Source organism: Schistocerca gregaria, chromosome 3, assembly GCF_023897955.1.
Source record: "Schistocerca gregaria isolate iqSchGreg1 chromosome 3, iqSchGreg1.2, whole genome shotgun sequence".
NCBI lineage: Eukaryota > Metazoa > Arthropoda > Insecta > Orthoptera > Acrididae > Schistocerca > Schistocerca gregaria.
In genome coordinates, this window is record NC_064922.1 from 849,410,500 (window position 1) to 849,427,967 (window position 17,468).

The window sequence follows — 17,468 nt, forward strand, 5'->3', positions numbered from 1 at the left end:
CCCTTCGCCATAGCATCTTTACCATCTTGCATGGCTTAGCTCACCCTGGGATGCGAGTCACCACGCAGCTCGTTATAGAGCGCTTCGTCTGGCACGAATGTCACACTTGGAGCTCCGCGTGCATTCCGTACCAGAGCAGCACCGTCGGCAGGAAAAAGCATGTGAAGTTCAGAAGAACGCAAAATCCCGAAGATGGGCTAAAATTTACAGACGGGCGAAATTTGGCATGGACTTCAATGCGAGATGCCTTTAATAGGTTCCACAACGAAACATTGCCTCGAAATTTGGTAGAAAATCCGAAGAAATTCTGGTCGCATGTAAAGTACACAAGTGGCAAGACGCAGTCAATACCTTCGCTGCGCAGTGCTGATGGTACTGTTACCGACGACTGTGCCGCCGTATGAACGGTGGCAATTGACGCTAAATAACGAAAAGTGTGAGGTGATCCGCATGAGTTCCAAAAGAAATCCGTTGGAATTCGATTACTCGATAAATAGTACAATTCTCAAGGCTGTCAATTCAACTAAGTACCTGGGTGTTGAAATTACGAACAACTTCAGTTGGAAAGACCACATAGATAATATTGTGGGGAAGGCGAGCCAAAGGTTGCGTTTCATTGGCAGGACACTTAGAAGATGCAACAAGTCCACTAAAGAGACAGCTTACACTACACTCGTTCGTCCGCTGTTAGAATATTGCTGGGCAGTGTGGGATCCTTACCAGGTGGGATTGACGGAGGACATCGAAAGGCTACAAAAAAGGGCAGCTCGTTTTGTATTATCACGTAATACGGGAGAGAGTGTGGCAGATATGATACGCGCGTTGGGATGGAAGTCATTAAAGCAAAGACGTTTTTCGTCGCGGTGAGATCTATTTACGAAATTTCAGTCACCAACTTTCTCTTTCGAATGCGAAAATATTTTGTTGAGCCAAACCTACATAGGTAGGAATGATCATCAAAATAAAATAAGAGAAATCGGAGCTCGAACAGCAAGGTTTAGGTGTTCGTTTTTCCCTCGCGCTGTTCGCGAGTGGAATGGCAGAGAAATAGTATGATTGTGGTTCGATGAACCCTCTGCAAAGCACTTAAATGTGAGTTGCAGAGTAATCATGTAGGTGTAGATGCAGGCATGCTCAACCTCCTCTGGGCAACTTTGACATCCTGGAAGGGCGTTTCTGGCACATCCATATGTACATCTTTGGTCCCCTTTCCCCATCCAAGAGCTGCAGATACATCTTATCGATCTTGTGAACCGTTGGGTCGAGACAGCCGCCCTTAGTGACATCACAGCCGAGACCTTCGCCTGTTCCTTTATCATGGCGTGGGCTGCTCACTTCAGCTGTCCCCTGTCTCTCACCACTTACCAGGGACATCAATTTGAGTCCACACTCTTTGCACGACTCTGTGGCGTTAGCAAGTTTCATACCGCAGCATACCACGCGCAGTTGAACGGCCTCGTTGAGCGGTGGCACCACGCACTCAAAGCCACCCTAATGTGCCATGGGGGCCTCTGCTCAGAAGCCCTCCCGTGAGCTATTCCCTCGGTTTATAAAGAAGATCTTAATGCCTCACTTGCCGAGTTTCTGCACGGCGAGCCTCTTCCGAGGATCTATCCGCCCTGGTCGAGCGTGTCTGCATGCACCTTGCGCGCCTCATCCCCCTGCCCCGCCCCTTACCACCCGCCCCCCCCCGCCCCCCCCCCACTGTATTCGACCCAAGGGCCTAGCTACGTGTGACTTTGTTATGCTGCAGGACGACACTGTGTAAGCAGCCCTTCAGCCGCCCTATTTGGGCCCTCATCGTGTGCTACATTCCAGTACCAACACATTAGTCATCCAGCTCTACAGACGGCCACTGACACAGTTAAAACCGGTGTGGTCCCTCAACGACATACCTGCCGATGCAGCCATCCTGCCTTCAGCTGATTCGCCTCCACCTGCCGTCACCTCTCACGTACAGCCATGGGAACCACCAGGCTGCAGCACTGCCGACACTGCCACCCCCACTTTCCGCTCTGGCCGGCTCTTACAACTGCCTCGTTGGCACCAAGATTACAACTTCATCTCATGATGAGGCTTCCCTCCGCTGTGCTCCGCACAACCGTGGGGGGGGGGGGGGGGGGGGGGGTCTGTGGCGCCTCTGGCGCAGAGTGCCCTGGCCTTAGCACCTTCCTTCTTTGAACTAGTTGTTCTTGTGTGAACTTCCGGCGTGCAGATGTGCAACAGCCATTCTTTGTTATATGTATGAGTGACCAATAAATTTTGATTCGATATTAAGGGTGTTATCTCTCAACTAATCTTCCATGATAACCACACGTGTATAGGAATAAGATGGTGGGATATGTTAATGGTATTGGGGTGGGTATTTCAACTTATGACATTATTTTAGGAGGTGACTGGATTTGCACTGGTGGCAAGTGAACATTGTCTTACTTTCTTGGAATCACAATGATTTCACACATTTTCTATAGTCATGCATGATAGATAATTAGGTAATGTACATGCTGTTCTGGTGACAGGTATCATTCTATCCAATATGCAACATAGTGTGCAGTTGGTTGCACCTTGACCCTTCAATAGCTGCCAGGGAAAACTAGTCAGCATACTAAATGGGGCCTCCATACATATACATTGAATGCACAAAGTCATCCTTTCCACCCACTGCTGCCATTCGTTCAATACTGGTGACGACTACTATCCTGTCGGGGATTGACATGGGACATAGCAGGTGAACTGTGTCTCACTGGCTGAGTTACAGAGGGAGACAGAGCGTCAAAATTGTTGGCTGAGTTCTCCTTGACCTCTGACTCCCCTGTACAAACTGGAAGCAATCTCTATGAATGAAATACAACTAAGCATGAGCAATAATTTACGTTCATGTGCGTAACAACATGTGTGGCAACATGACCATCGTACACATGTTCCAAAATTTAAAATTGGCGAACTGGTATTGATTCGTAATCACAAGTTAAGTTGAAATATCAAAAAGCAGACAAACAAATTTTACCCATAATCTCAAAACCGCTTTTATATTATTCTTTTTATTTTGAGGTCACTACTCACAATTTTGATTTTACTTAATACAATTTTATATTCCAATATACGATAATAAATGGTTGATGCATTAATTTACTTAAATTAACTTTTCTATTTTGTTAGTTTAATTTATAAATTCGGCCACATTTCGCTGTTTTCGTAGACTGATAGGTTACAGATTAAAAATTCAACGAGTCTAATGCCAAGACTGTTAAAGGTTGACTAATGAAGTGATGTGTAACCATCCATTAGACATGTCTTCAAGCCAAATTTTCTACTAGGTTACACATTCACTTAACGCTCTGCCATTTCCACCACAAAGTTCAAAACTAATTTCATTGATAGGAAAGAAGAGGAAACCCACACAAAAGAGTAGTTAAAGCAACCAAAGAGATCAGGTTGATTTTGTATTAAAAAAATATTTTGCTCTTCCAAAGAAATTGATTAAAATTTTTAAAAGACAGATTAATATCTGAAATTAACAATTCAAATAGTAACATGAAACCTTTTCCTGTTAGGAAAGATGAGGATTTAGTTATTAAATAAAACATCAAGTAATAAATGATAAGTCACATATCCAACGTATTTAGTAACCATTCCCAGGAAATATTTCAAAAGAGTGGTGTGAACAAGTTATCAGGTAATGCAATAGGATACGTGCATGAAATGGCACTATATGTATACAGTTAAACCACAGTTTCTCTGTTATCTACCAAAAGAATTAAGAATCCAGTTAATTCTTTCAAAATCAAAGTTCCCATACAGCTCATAATATTTCAAGCAAATCACTAAACTCCAGAATGTACTTCACATACACGCAATATATTCAGAAACACACAGAATACACAACTACTTCGGGACGTATTTTTTTAGAAATTCTGAAATATATTGTCACACTGCTTTACAAGAATGGTATTCACTGATACATTAGTAGCTACCAAGCACTCTCACTGTCTGTATTCTCCTTAAAGGCACTGGAAAACGTTATGTACACAGGAGCAGTAACATGAGTATCCTGAAATGAGATTGTTTGTACGTCTTATTTCGGATTTCAAACAGGATTCTAAGGAGATCGTTATTTGGTCCACTCTTATTTTTATTATGTATAAATTACCTGCCTTTGTTTTCCCAATAACCTGAAATAATTATCTCTGATTATGGTATAATATTGTAATCAAAACTCTTACTGAAACATTAGTATGTCAAAATGAAAATACAGATATCTTGAAAATTATTTAATAGTTTGATCGTTGAAGTTTTCTGGAGGTTTTTGGTTTGCAGACAGATGATGTGGACGTTTTATCACAATAATTCTGTTGACATTCATTCAGCCATCTTCAGATGTGTTTTACACAGACAACGTTTGATGCACATCACCGACTTTATATCGAAAATGCATGCACATAGGTGTTTTTGCTGAATTACTGCCCTCAATTAAATTTAGCACCCTCTGTGCTCCCTATTGCGCAGGTGAATGCAGGACAGTGATATTGCATGTCCGTCCTGTGTCGAACTGCGGGCCTGTGGAGTCGAAATTCAGTTGTCAGGATAGGCGGGTAATTGGGCATCCAAGATGGTTGCGTTCGTAAATAAAAACAAAAATTTGCCATGTTTATTACATTCTAAGGGATACATATGGTGCACCTAGGGCAATCGCTGTACACTTGGAGGAGGTCATTATGGCCAAAGTCCCAAATGGAACATAGGAGAGGGACGGTTAATGGATGGGAAATCAGCAACCAAGAGAGCTATGTGTCTTTGCGCTGCCTCTCACAGGATCAGAAAGACCACATGGGTCTGCCTACTTTCCGATTGGTCAAGGACTGCGACCAAGACTTTACCAAGATCCCCAGCCACCAGAAATGTTCACTGTAAGAACCTGTCTGAGCCAAGCATCATGTGCTGTGTTGGTGGGCAGGCTGTGAGCGATTTCTCAACAACAGAAAACTTAGTTTCTGAAATTAATTCAGAAAATGAAAATTTCGAATAATTCGCTGCTTCTCCCTCCAAGCAGGTAGCCCACTGAACATTCCTTCTGCCTCCCTCAAGAGTAGAGCAACTAATTTACAAATTTAATGAATAAGGAATTCTCATTGGACAGATGGTGATATCAGTGGAATTTTCATTTGGACAGATGGTGGTATCAGATGACCTTATAGGCTAAGGTAGGGTAGCTGTTGTTACATGACAGCGGTAAGAGGGATTCATGGCTGCTGATGGTAGATGGTGCCTGCCAGGCTGCTCACACTCTAGCCAGTGAGCATTAGAGGGAGCTCAGGGCGTTTAAACAGTAAGAAATGGATTCAGCTTAGAGTCGTTTTTTTCATTAACTCTGCAAATGACTGAATTTGATCAATTATCCTAAAATAAGGAGTATGATGGAGTGAATTTTATAACTAATACAGTTTCTTTAACAGCACTCTGTTCGCCTAGTGCATCTCTACCTTTCGTATTCTAGTTGCTAATCGAGCCTTAAAGAAGAGACCAACTACAATTGACACTAAAATTCTAATTCTATGACCTGGAGAAGTATGTGTGGTAGGCAAAGTAAATGGGTTCTTTAAATTTTTCTTACTTCTTCAGGAAACGGCATCTACTGTTAGTCCCTTCTGCGGCATCGGTTGTATTTTAGCCCTTTATGGTAAAGAACAAGTTACACTCAGAACAAAGGCAGCTACGCCACAAAATGCATTTCGTTGCTTATACGCAATATCACTCTTTTATGTGTTCACAGTTCCACAGAGGAAAATTCAAATTTCTTTTGGGTGACTATAATTGGACAGAAGGTATACCGTAGTTTCAATTGTTATGGGGCCTTGCTTCCTAAAACACGATAGTCTGACACCACGAGGCTAAATAATACGTATCTTATAATTTGATTCTCTTTTGTACTGTGACACTGTGATTCTAGCCTTTTCAGTATATGTTGAATTGTGCAGAATGTCGAAAGGAGACATCAAACAAAGCAGTACATCACCTGTGATAGCACGTGTACTGGCGACAAACAACAGTATGTAGTGGGCTCAAATGGCTCTGAGCACTATGGGACTTAACTTCTGTGGTCATTAGTCCCCAAGAACTTAGAACTACGTAAACCTAACTAACCTAAAGACATCACACACATCCATGCCCGAGGCAGGACTCAAACCTGCGAACGTAGCGGTCGCGCGGTTCCAGAGTGTAGCGCCTAGAACCGCTCGGTCACTACGGCCGGTTAGTATGTAGTGTATGCATTAGTTTATCCCTAGGCATTGTCATGCACAGTATCAAAATGTACCAAAAAACTGGACACTAAAATACGATTTATCAGGAGGTCATATTGTGCCGAGCTTACCCCTGTGATACTAGTAAAATCTTAAACTGATGTAATCAGTAAACAGACTGAGCCTCCAATGAGATCATGTTAAATTATTTAATGAAAACTCGCGCAATGGCATCTACAGAAATCTGGGTTGACAATAGGGAAAAAATGAAATTTTTCAATGGGTCATATTGTGAGACTACGATTGGGTGCTCAGCAGATCTGTATTGTTGTGGCCAGGTGAAACTACTTTCGTCCAGCCACTACTGTGGGTTCCTTGTTTGCTCTGAGAGAAGGCTCGTCAAATTAGAACACATTAAATATTAGATCACTTTATTATCTGAATGAATAAAACAATTACGTAACTATGACACACTTCTTTACCGCAGTAGTACTAGATAATTTACATCTCTCTTGGGCCAGCAAAATATCACTTGATGTAGTAACTGTTATGAGGGCTATGCCGAAAGGTTTTAGCAGAATGTGTGAAAAAAATTTATTTCCAAAAAAACGTTTACAACTTTTCAAAATACTCTCCATTAGCATGTATACATTTTTCCACTCTCTGAAACCACGCAGAAAATGTCAGCCCAAGCTTCTTTTGGGATGTCACTTAATGCACTCTCATACGCTGCAATGGCCTCTTCATCTGATGAAAACTGCTGCCCTTGAATTTTTTTCCTTAGCCTTAGGGTTGGTTCAAATGGCTCTGAGCACTATGGGACTCAACTGCTGTGGTCATCAGTCCCCTAGAACTTAGAACTACTTAAACCTAACTAACCTAAGGACATCACACACATCCATGCCCTGAGGCAGGATTCGAACCTGCGACTGTAGCAGTCCCACGGTTCCGGACTGCGCGCCTAGAACCGCGAGACCACCGCGGCCGGCCCCTTAGCCTTAGGGAACGGAAAGAAGTCACAGGGGACCAGGTCAGGTGAATAGGGGGGATGGACTAACACTCGCACTTTTTCCTTCTCCAGAAAGCCCATTGTTCTGGCAGCCCTGTGCGCAGATGCATTGTCGTGATGCAGCAGAAGGTGCCAACTCTTGGACTTTGGATGCTGTGACTTCCACGCGGGGATGACTTTTGGAAGACAATCGTTCACGTACCATTCAGCATTGACTGTACGATATGTGTCCAAGGTCACAGAAGTGAGATGCCTGATCTTTTTGAAAAAAGTTGCCACCATCTTTTTTCCAGAGCACCGACTTTGTCGAACTTTTATGGGTGGTTCCTCCCCTGGAAAGCACCACACAGAGGACAGTCTCTTCGTTTCAGGGTCATAGTGGTAGACCTACGTTTCATCACCTGTGACGATATTGTAGGTGTCTTGCGACTTCCCTCCATTGAATTTTTTTAGCATGAAACGACACTAGTCCACTGTTGCCTCCTTTTGGCTTTCTGTCGGGCACATCTCTTAGTAAGGCCTAAGTGACTATGAACGATGGTCTGTGCTGCTGTTGATCCAATATTTAGGGTCATTTTAATGTCAGAAAATGTAAGATGTTGATCTTCTTTGATCATTTTCCTCACAGCATCAATGTTTTCAGGAGTCACGGCTGTTGCTGGCCGACCGGGACGAGGTTCATCTTCAATTGACTGCCGACCCCTCGAAAACTCGTGAAACCAATTTCCAACTGTGTCCCTAGAAGGGGATGCTTCACCAAAAATACGCAGCAAAGAAGAATGGCATTCTTCGGTACTTTAACCCTTTTTATAATCGTAAAAAAAAACATGGCGCGAAAGTCGCGGCGCGGCAGCTCCATCCTGCACCGTCTCTGACTCGGCACTGCCTGTGCTTTCTCACTGCGCTGTGGGGGGGACAGTGCGCGCCATGTGCCAAGGTCGAAAAACATCGCTCTTTCAAATGAAAACAACACCATTGTCCTCCGCCTTACGATTTACGGGCTGCTAAAAACTTTCGGCATAGCCCTCGTATCTTCTGGTACAATATTCAACCCTGACAAAAGTATAAGTCCATCTGAATCTCCACAAACAGTGTTGTACTCGATGTTGTTGACTACTGAAACTGAAGTTTCGAATTGGGCGGACCTCTTACTAGCTCGGCTCCATACTGTTGCTAGTGTGAGGGCACCGCTGTTGCTGAGAGGAGGCGTGGTCATATCGAGTGTCTCCTGTAGTGTTGCAGAATAGTACAAAGTTGGAAACGTGGAATGTTGTCAAAGTTTCGTTGCCTATGCCGAGAGCCAGAGGCAGTAGGTTGGCCAAGAGGTAAGATGATTGCACATGTATCGGAATGTGTCGTCACGCAGAGGCAATGGCCTGGTTAGATACAACAGGCGTGAGAGTATTGCTTAGCACGAGGGTTTGTGTTAGAGACTTTCGTAGAGTGTAAGACAGAGGTATAGCGTCAGCTGTATTGCATTTCACAACTTCGCGTAAGTCTGCCGTAACAACACGTAACTCGGTCGCAAGAACACCTAAGGGGCGAGTTCGACAGATGAATCAGCAGTATAAGTGGAACGAATGCGTTCATTACAAACGAGCATGACGTCAGGACGTCGCTCGTGCTTCCTTTAAATACGCCAGCTTTAATAGCAACAAGGCACTCGCAGTTAGACTTGCAGTCAGATGTGTACTGGGTCGCTGCGTAGCGCTCAGCTCGGTGATCGACATGTTAATCTTTATTAAGGAGATTTTGCAGTAAGTGTGTCCCATCCAGCAGCAGACGTGAGGGGACAGTACCAGCTCTGGTCCTCTCTGCTGCCGCTGTCAATCATCAACCTAGGATTAGCAGACATCGCGGCAGACTCGCTCGCCGCCAATGCTGGCCACATCAGTGAGCCGTCGTCGAGATCGTGCGGGACCTAGGCCCTGTGCATCCGCCGTGAAACCGGGTGAGCCGACGACGCGGGGGGATTGCAGCCCGTTCCCCCCCGTCCACCGCGGACGAGCCACCAGGAGCAGCAGGGAAGAAGACGTGGTGGGATAGAGTACACTTCGCACTACGAGAACGCTTCTCATGCCGACAGCGCCGGGACTCCAACCCGGAGCCTCCTGCGCGCAGCTGCCTGTTGTCCGACCCGGCCGGCCAGCCGCACGCCGCCAGCCCCGCGCTGCTGAAGTCCACCGCTATGTCACAGCACGCGGCGGTGCGCTAGCAAGACTGGTGCGACCCGGAGCTGGTGTCATCGCTACGAGTCAGCGAGGACTCGGGGAAGGTCGTTGATATGTTGTGTTATGCAGGCCACATTGTACTCGGCAGGGATGAAGGTGTCATGAATTAATAATGTTTCTTTGGCGTTTCTGACGCGTCCACGGTCATTTCCTAGCATCCTGACAACTGGAGAGGTCACCGCTCGGTCTTCAGTCCACCATAGGCGACCGGGACCACCGGGGCGCCTACAGATTTGGTGTAAGGAGTCCTCGCCCCCACCGCCTACGGATTTGGTATCAGAAGTGTTCGACTCGCCCACTACAACACTGGCCTGCAGATCTGGTATCTGGAGTCGTCGACACCGACACTGCAGGACTGACACCACAGAGTTGTGGCCAGAACTGTCGACTCTACGCAGCCTTGCGGTAAGTGCAAGAGGCGATTTTTGTTAATAACTAAGGATGCACGTTCTTTGTTGGGAGTGCACTTTGTGAGACCTGCGGAAACAGCAGATTTGTCTGAGTTTAAGGGAAATAGTTGGGAAACGTACTTGGTACCAGTCAGATGTACTGTGTGTAATTTAACGGGTCGTGGGGAGCCATGCACGAAGTTTGTACCAGTAGAATGTTCAATTTATAGACGGTTTGGTCACGTGGCGCACAATTGTAGAGAGTGTCGCTGGGCAATAACAAGGCGGATGGATGAATTTTGTTTAGTTGTGCATTGTGAGTCTTGTTTGTCTTCTTGTGTGTAGTGCTCAACTGTGACAAAGGAGTTGAGTAGCTAGTGTAGTTATTATTGTGAGGAGTAAATTCAGTATAGAGTAAGTTGTTGGTAATTTGCACAAATCATGCTGGAAACAAGATCCGTTAGTACTGAAGTGAGTATAGCTGCTCTGACGGAGCAAGTCTCAAAATTGTTAGAAGAGAATGCGCAGCATAAGTTACGTCATCTAGAATTAATGACGCAAATGGAGACCTTGCGTTCGGCGCAAAAGTCGCAAACGGGTTCAAGTGAGTGCAAGTCAGTAGTAATGTCCAACCTTGCAATATGTCCTTCAGTAGCTAACCTGACCACGCCTTTCTGGGGTAAAACAGCAGAGGATGTCACAGCGTTCATTAACGATGTTTTGGCAACAGTTGCAATGAGCAATTGGTCGGACGTAACTACGTTACGTATGGCGAATTTGCGACTTGCAGGGGAAGCCAAGACGTTCGTGATGTACTATGAGACGCTTAGTAAGGTGAGCACGTTTGACGAATTGGCAGATGGGTTACGACAAAGATATCGTAAGCAGAATAGTGCAAGATTTTTTAGGGAGAAGTTAGATAATTTGACACAGAAGGTCAATGAGACAGTGGAGTCTTTTTCAGATAGGATACGGAAAATTAATTCGCAGACCTATGAATTATCGAGTAATCCTGAGGCGGATCGTGTATTACTACGAGAGGCAGAAAACAGAGCCCTCGATGTATTCCTCAGGGGAATTCCTGCAGAATTTTCTCGTGGGGTTAAGATGGAGAATCCTGGGGATTTAGCTGCAGCACTGTGTATTGCAACGCATCTGCAGGAGATAGACATTGCAGCAAGGGTTCGCAGTGATAAACGCATCTTTGCGTCGGAGAGGAATTGTTACCGTTGTGGGAGGAAAGGTCACGTGAAGGCTCAATGCAGACAGCCGCAGTGCTATGCTTGTAAACGCTACGGTCACAGGGCGAATGGGTGTCGTAGTAAGCACAATGGTAACGGGAATAAACAGGAAAAAGCGTTAAACAGGAACGGGAGTGTTTCGTCCGTCGGAAGACATTCCCGGTAAGCAGAAGTACGGCGAAAAGTAGTACAGAGACGGATTGTTGCTTGATGTGTGTTGTAAGGAATAACAGATGTAAGTTTTTTGATTGATACAGGGGCACATGTATCTGTTGCTAGTCTAGACCTCGTGGGTTGGAGAAGACTAGGTACTCCTAGATATAGATTACGTGGAGTAGGGAATAATGAGTTGCAATCATTGGGTACAACACAGCTCGTTTTTAAGATTGGAACTGTAGAGTTCAGAGAGCAAATGGAAGTGTTGCCAACTGTGGGACAAGGGTATTCTGTGACTCTCGGACTGGTCTTCCTCGATAACACCATGCCAAAATTAGTCTTTCACAGCGTACATTTGCCGGCCGGAGTGGCCGTGCGGTTCTAGGCTCTACAGTCTGGAGCCGAGCGACCGCTACGGTCGCAGGTTCGAATCCTGCCTCGGGCATGGATGTGTGTGATGTCCTTAGGTTAGTTAGGTTTAATTAGTTCTAAGTTCTAGGTGACTGATGACCTCAGAAGTTGAGTCGAATAGTGCTCAGAGCCATTTGAGCCATTTGAACTAGCGTACAGTTGAACTTAGTGGAAACTTGTTTTCAATGGGTACAACAGCTGTAAATGTTTCTACGTCGCGAGGTGCATCCGTTGCTAAGATGTCACCAATTGAACCGCGTAAAAGGACATTAAAGATGATTATGCATGTCAAAGTGCCTTCGGGCATAGGGAAGTTAGTTTGGTTGTCAGTAGGCACCAATGTACAACAGCAGAGACTATGTGTGGTGGAGCCACTGCAGAGCAATGAAGCATTGGATGAAATGCATTGTTTTATTAGGAGGAGCGTTGTGAGCGTAACGGATATAAATGGGGAACTGATGATTCCGGTCAGTGTAGATAATTTTAGGGCAAATGAAGTGGATCTCCCAAAGGGTTTAGTGGTAACAAGTTTGGAAATACTCGATGATGAGGATATAGGTGAAACCCAAGGTGATTATAACGTTAAGCAAACCGTCAAGGCATCTGTACTACGTGATAAGATTCGTCATTTGGAGAATGGTGATCGGAAAGCTATGGAAGCTTTGTTATTAGAGTATTTGGATTTGCTTAGTTCGGAAGGTCCATTACCAGCAACTCCTGTTAGACAGCACCGTATACCGACTGGCAATAGTCCGCCGGTCTATAGAAAACCATACAAGATAGCGAAACACCTACAACCACTAGTGGAAGAATTTATTAATCAACAGCTAAGGGACGGTATTGCAGAGAACAGTGAAAGCTCGTGGTCTACCAACATAGTGATAGTTCCTAAGAAGTCACTGGACGGTACTAAAAAGTATAGGTTTTGTTGTGACTGTCGTTTTTTGAACGCACGAACTGTACCAGAGGCGTATCCAATATCAAACATCACGGAAACATTGGACAACCTAGGTCGGTGTAAAGATTTTTCGACACTAGATCTTTAGAGTGGTTACCATCAGATAGAAGTAAGTCCCGAGGATAGACCGAAGACGGCCTTTACAACAAGCCTTGGTCACTTTCAGTATCGCAGAATGCCATTTGGGTTGAAAAACGCTCCTGCTACTTTCCAGCGTCTGTTAGATAGTGTGCTTCGGGGACTGAAACCGAAGATTGCTATGGTGTACCTCGATGATATTGTTACTTTTTCGCGTAATATAGAAGAGCATGTGGAACGACTGAACGAAGTATTTAGTAGTCCAAGAGCGGCAAATCTTACGCTTAGTGTCGAGAAATGTCAGTTTGCTCAGACGCACGTGACTTATCATGGGCATATTATGAGTCAGGATGGGGTAAGAACGGATCCTCATCTAAAGTCGGCTGTGCGTGGTTTTCCAGTACCACAGACCACTAAACAAGTTTAGCAATATGTCTGTTTATGTAATTGCTACAGACGATATGTAAAGGAGTTCGCAGAAATTGCTCATCCATTAACGAGATTGTTAAAGAAAGGGGCTACGTTTCAATGGACTGCACAGTGTCAGGAGGCATTCGAGAAGCTCAAACAGATACTAACATCAGACCCAGTGTTGATACTTCCTGATTTCGAACAAGAGTTCATACTGTCTTGTGACGCTAGTAATATTGCTGTAGGTTGTATTCTTTCTCAGAGGGTTAATGGACAGGAACATCCAGTGGCTTATGCTTCCAGGCAACTGAATAAGGCAGAGAAGAATTATTCAACTACAGAGAAAGAAATGTTAGCAGTGATTTACGGTATTTCGTATTTTCGCTGTTATTTATATGGGCGTAAGTTCAAGGTGATTACAGATCTCACAGCATTGAAGTGGTTGTTGGGGTTGAAAGAGCCTTCGAGTCGTTTAACGAGATGGGCACTGAAACTAAGTGAATTTGACTACGAGGTAATTCACAAACCAGGGGTAAAACATACGAATGCAGATGCGCTTAGTAGAAAAATAGCAGCTGTACAAGTTGTGGGCATAAGTGAGGAGGAGTGGATAAAGGCGCAAGCCACTGACAGAGAGTGTCAATTGTTCCGAACGCAACCGCAGTTTGAAATGCAGGATGGGTTGCTTTGCAGGAAGACGAAGTGCGGAATACGCGTCGTAGTAGCGGAGTCGCTGGGGGAAGAAGTGTTGAAACAAGCGCACAACCATGTATTGTCGGGTCATGGTGGTAAGAGAACGACTGATAGACGGTTAGCTGAAAGGTTTTGGTGGAAGATACGTCGCAATGATGTAGAGCAGTATGTGCAAAATTGTATACCATGTGCGCAGAGAGCAGATTTAAGTCATCAGAAAATTCAGTTACAGAGACTACCTGAAGCGGATCGTCCGTTTGCATTCATCGGGTTAGACGTAATCTGGGCATTTAACAAGACCAAAGCGGGTAATCGATACGTATTAACAATATTAGATCATTTTTCCCGATACCTGGTAATGGTAGTTATTCTAGATCAGAAGGCAAGCACTGTTGCGCATGCCTTAGCAAATAACTGGTTGCTGAAGTATGGTGTGCCTGATACTATAATTACAGATCAGGGTAGTAACTTTATGTCGGAGCTGATGAAGCAGTTATGCCGTTTATTGGAAGTTAAGAAATTGCGGACAAGCCCATTTCATTCTCACTCGAATGGACGAATAGAATGGGTTCTTAGGACGTTAGTTAAGATGATTAGTCATTATGTAAATTCATAACACACGGATTAGGACGTGCATTTAAATTTGTCGACAAGCGCATACAGCGCGAAAGTTCATACAGGAACGGGGCTCTCTCCGTATGAGGTAATTTATGGTCAGAAAATGCCATTACCATTTGCTCAAACCTCAGGTAGGTTCACATGATGAGTCAGTGAAGAATTTCACCAAGAAATTGAGAGAGATTTGGCAAATGGTACAGCGTGCTAATACTAAAGCTTTGGAGACACAAGAGAGTATTGGGCAAAGAACAGGTAAACTGCCGCAATACAGAATTGGTCAATGGGTATTGCTGGCTAATCCTTATGTTCCGAAGGGTAAAACGAAGAAGTTTTTGACGAAATATTCTGGACCGTATCAGGTAAATGAAATAGTGTCTCCAGTGAACGTAAAGTTGCAGTTACCAACCAAGTCGTCAGTAGTTCATGTGAATAGGATTAAGCTGTTTAAGGGAGCAGTGGATGCGTTAGAGCAGATTCCTCCAGCAGTAACAAAGGGTGTCAGGGTACCGAAGCTAACAGCAGAGGAACGTTCCTTACGCACTTAGGTCTAGGAATAAGTAGATTAAGTGTCCTCGGGGAGGAACATGTTGTATTTATTGTTATTAGGTAATAGGGTATTTGTAGTTTTTACTTGTCATTTGTGTATTTTAGACATTGTAAGGAAGGGAGCGATTGACATGGCTTCCTTTTCCTTCAGGTGCCGTGCCAGGATGTGGCTCGGGAAACTTTTCGTCAGTCTGGTACTGCTACACTGTTGCAGAGGAGAGGTGGTGCAGGTGGAACCACTGGATAAGGGAATTTTGTTTGCAAGACAATTAGATGTTGTATTGTGAAGCCGCAGGTGGACAATTGTGCTCACGTATAATATATGGGGAGTGAGGAATGATGTTCGGACACTACAGGATAGGTTTATGGCGCTACAGGCGGCCACGGAGAAGGAGGGGTTGTTTCAAGACATTCGGAACGAGTATCAGGAATTGAAGCTCTCATACGAAAAGCTGAGAAGGTAGCTGCAACAAGTAACGGAAGTGGTCCCGCAAACTGTCGTTCGCAGGAAACTAGGGTGGTTGACTGCAGGGGGAAAATTGCTGAAAACAGTGTTTGGAACCACGGACGAGGAAGATATAAGGAGCTTAAATATTACAGTGGGGGAGGTGCAGTAGTTGGCGGAGGGGACAAAGTCGAAAGTGGATTGGCACACGACACGTATAGGTAACATGGAGCAGGGGATGTTGAATGTCACTAGAACAGTGCGGGAGTTGACGTCAGACCTGAAACGGTATGCAGCAAATACCAGGAACGTGTTGAATGGGGATATAGAGGCGATACAGGCGAGATTGAGCCGGATAGACGGGGAAGTATAAGTAGCAGTTTTATTGAGGGCATTAGCAGACAGGGTGGATGATGCGCGTGTCGAAATTGGAAGCGTTATAGGAAGCTATGCATCACGCAGTGCATGGGCAATTGAGTGCCATTTTGTTAGGTCCAGATCAGATACTGAAGGCGTTGCTGAAAGCGCAGAAAGAATTCTCGGAAGGAGTGCGTCATGCCGTGCCTCCGGCGAAGCGCAATTTACCGTTATTCTATCGCATGTCCAAAGTGAGAGTAATTACGGATCAGGCGGGTATACACATAGAAGTGCAAATACCAGTGATAGGTATCAATTCGCGGTACCAGTGTTATACAGTACACCCGTATCCAATTAGATGGGGTGCACTGGGGAAGTGGGTGCAAGTGCAAACTCGGGAAGTGTTGTTAGTGTCAAGACGGAGGAGTGCTCATGTGGTTCTGTCAGAGACTTTAAAAGTTGAGCATATTCTCCTTTTTCGTGCCTGACGGGAGTGGTTCCCTTCTTTTTCATATTACAGGTAAGTGTGCAGCTTATATAAAACCAATTCTGTAGGTAAAGTTTTGACAGCTTATTTGTATACTTCGACACATTTACATACTCTGACACACATAAAAAACAAATCAGTATGCATAATATAGGGTTAAAATAAAATCGTATTCCATCAAATGCAAGAAATTCACTTTAACTACTTTAGGTAAATGTGTATAACATTTTCAGGCTACACCTACAGTATAGAAAAAATACTCTCTTGTGGATTTGTGCAAAAGTAGGACGAGTAACGTTAAACCTATGGATCTCGGTAATGGATAATGAAATGGAAAAAAGTTTCAAAATTCCTGGAGACATCATCTTGACGTCATATGGTAAAAATTTCGACGATCTGCCTGAAAAGAAACTGTCGAAGTGTATGTCCCCACAATTGGTACATTTGGTACCAAAAAAATATTGTTTATCAGGATTTCCTCATGAACCGCCCTTGAACAAATGGTTACAAAAGGCCCACCGTGGACAACACCTAATGCAAAACAACCAACCAATTTGTCAATTTATTGGACTAGGGAAGATGAATAATGTTTAAATTTTGACCCTGTATTGTACTGTAGGATAGCTCCATATGGCATTCTTCCAATAGGTATACAATTGGTCGTTTTTCCAAGGGCTATTCAAAGCACTTGACCTCTTATCTATGAGATCAGTATGACCTGACATTTTGTAACGTGACAGTTTTTGACAAACTGTTACATAACCTAATTGTCATTCATATAATTAATCTAGGACACCCTCATAAAGTCTTGATATGAGTAGTCCACCTCAGTATGCATGCAAGTAAGAGCTATTGCAATGACTGCAAATCTGTTTAGATTCTGTTCTGTCTTTTCACTCTGTCGAGTCCTTTCTTTCTGCCACCAAGTTTGCCGAGCCGCTGTGGGATATCTCTGTGCAGGAGCGCGATATTTGGTTATAAATGTGTTCCTTTGTGGATATGCTACCGCTCTGGGATGAGGACGGAAACATCCAGCCGTAACAACAGGGAGTGTCCTGGAGAAACTACGAGACTAAACCTTCAGCAGCCGCCTGGAGTCTCACGAATGCTGTGAGACAGATGCAGAGCTACAGTGTGGAAAAGACACGACATGCTGTGATAGCAGAGAGTGTCACGGTAGCGGGTAAGGAGCAAGCAAA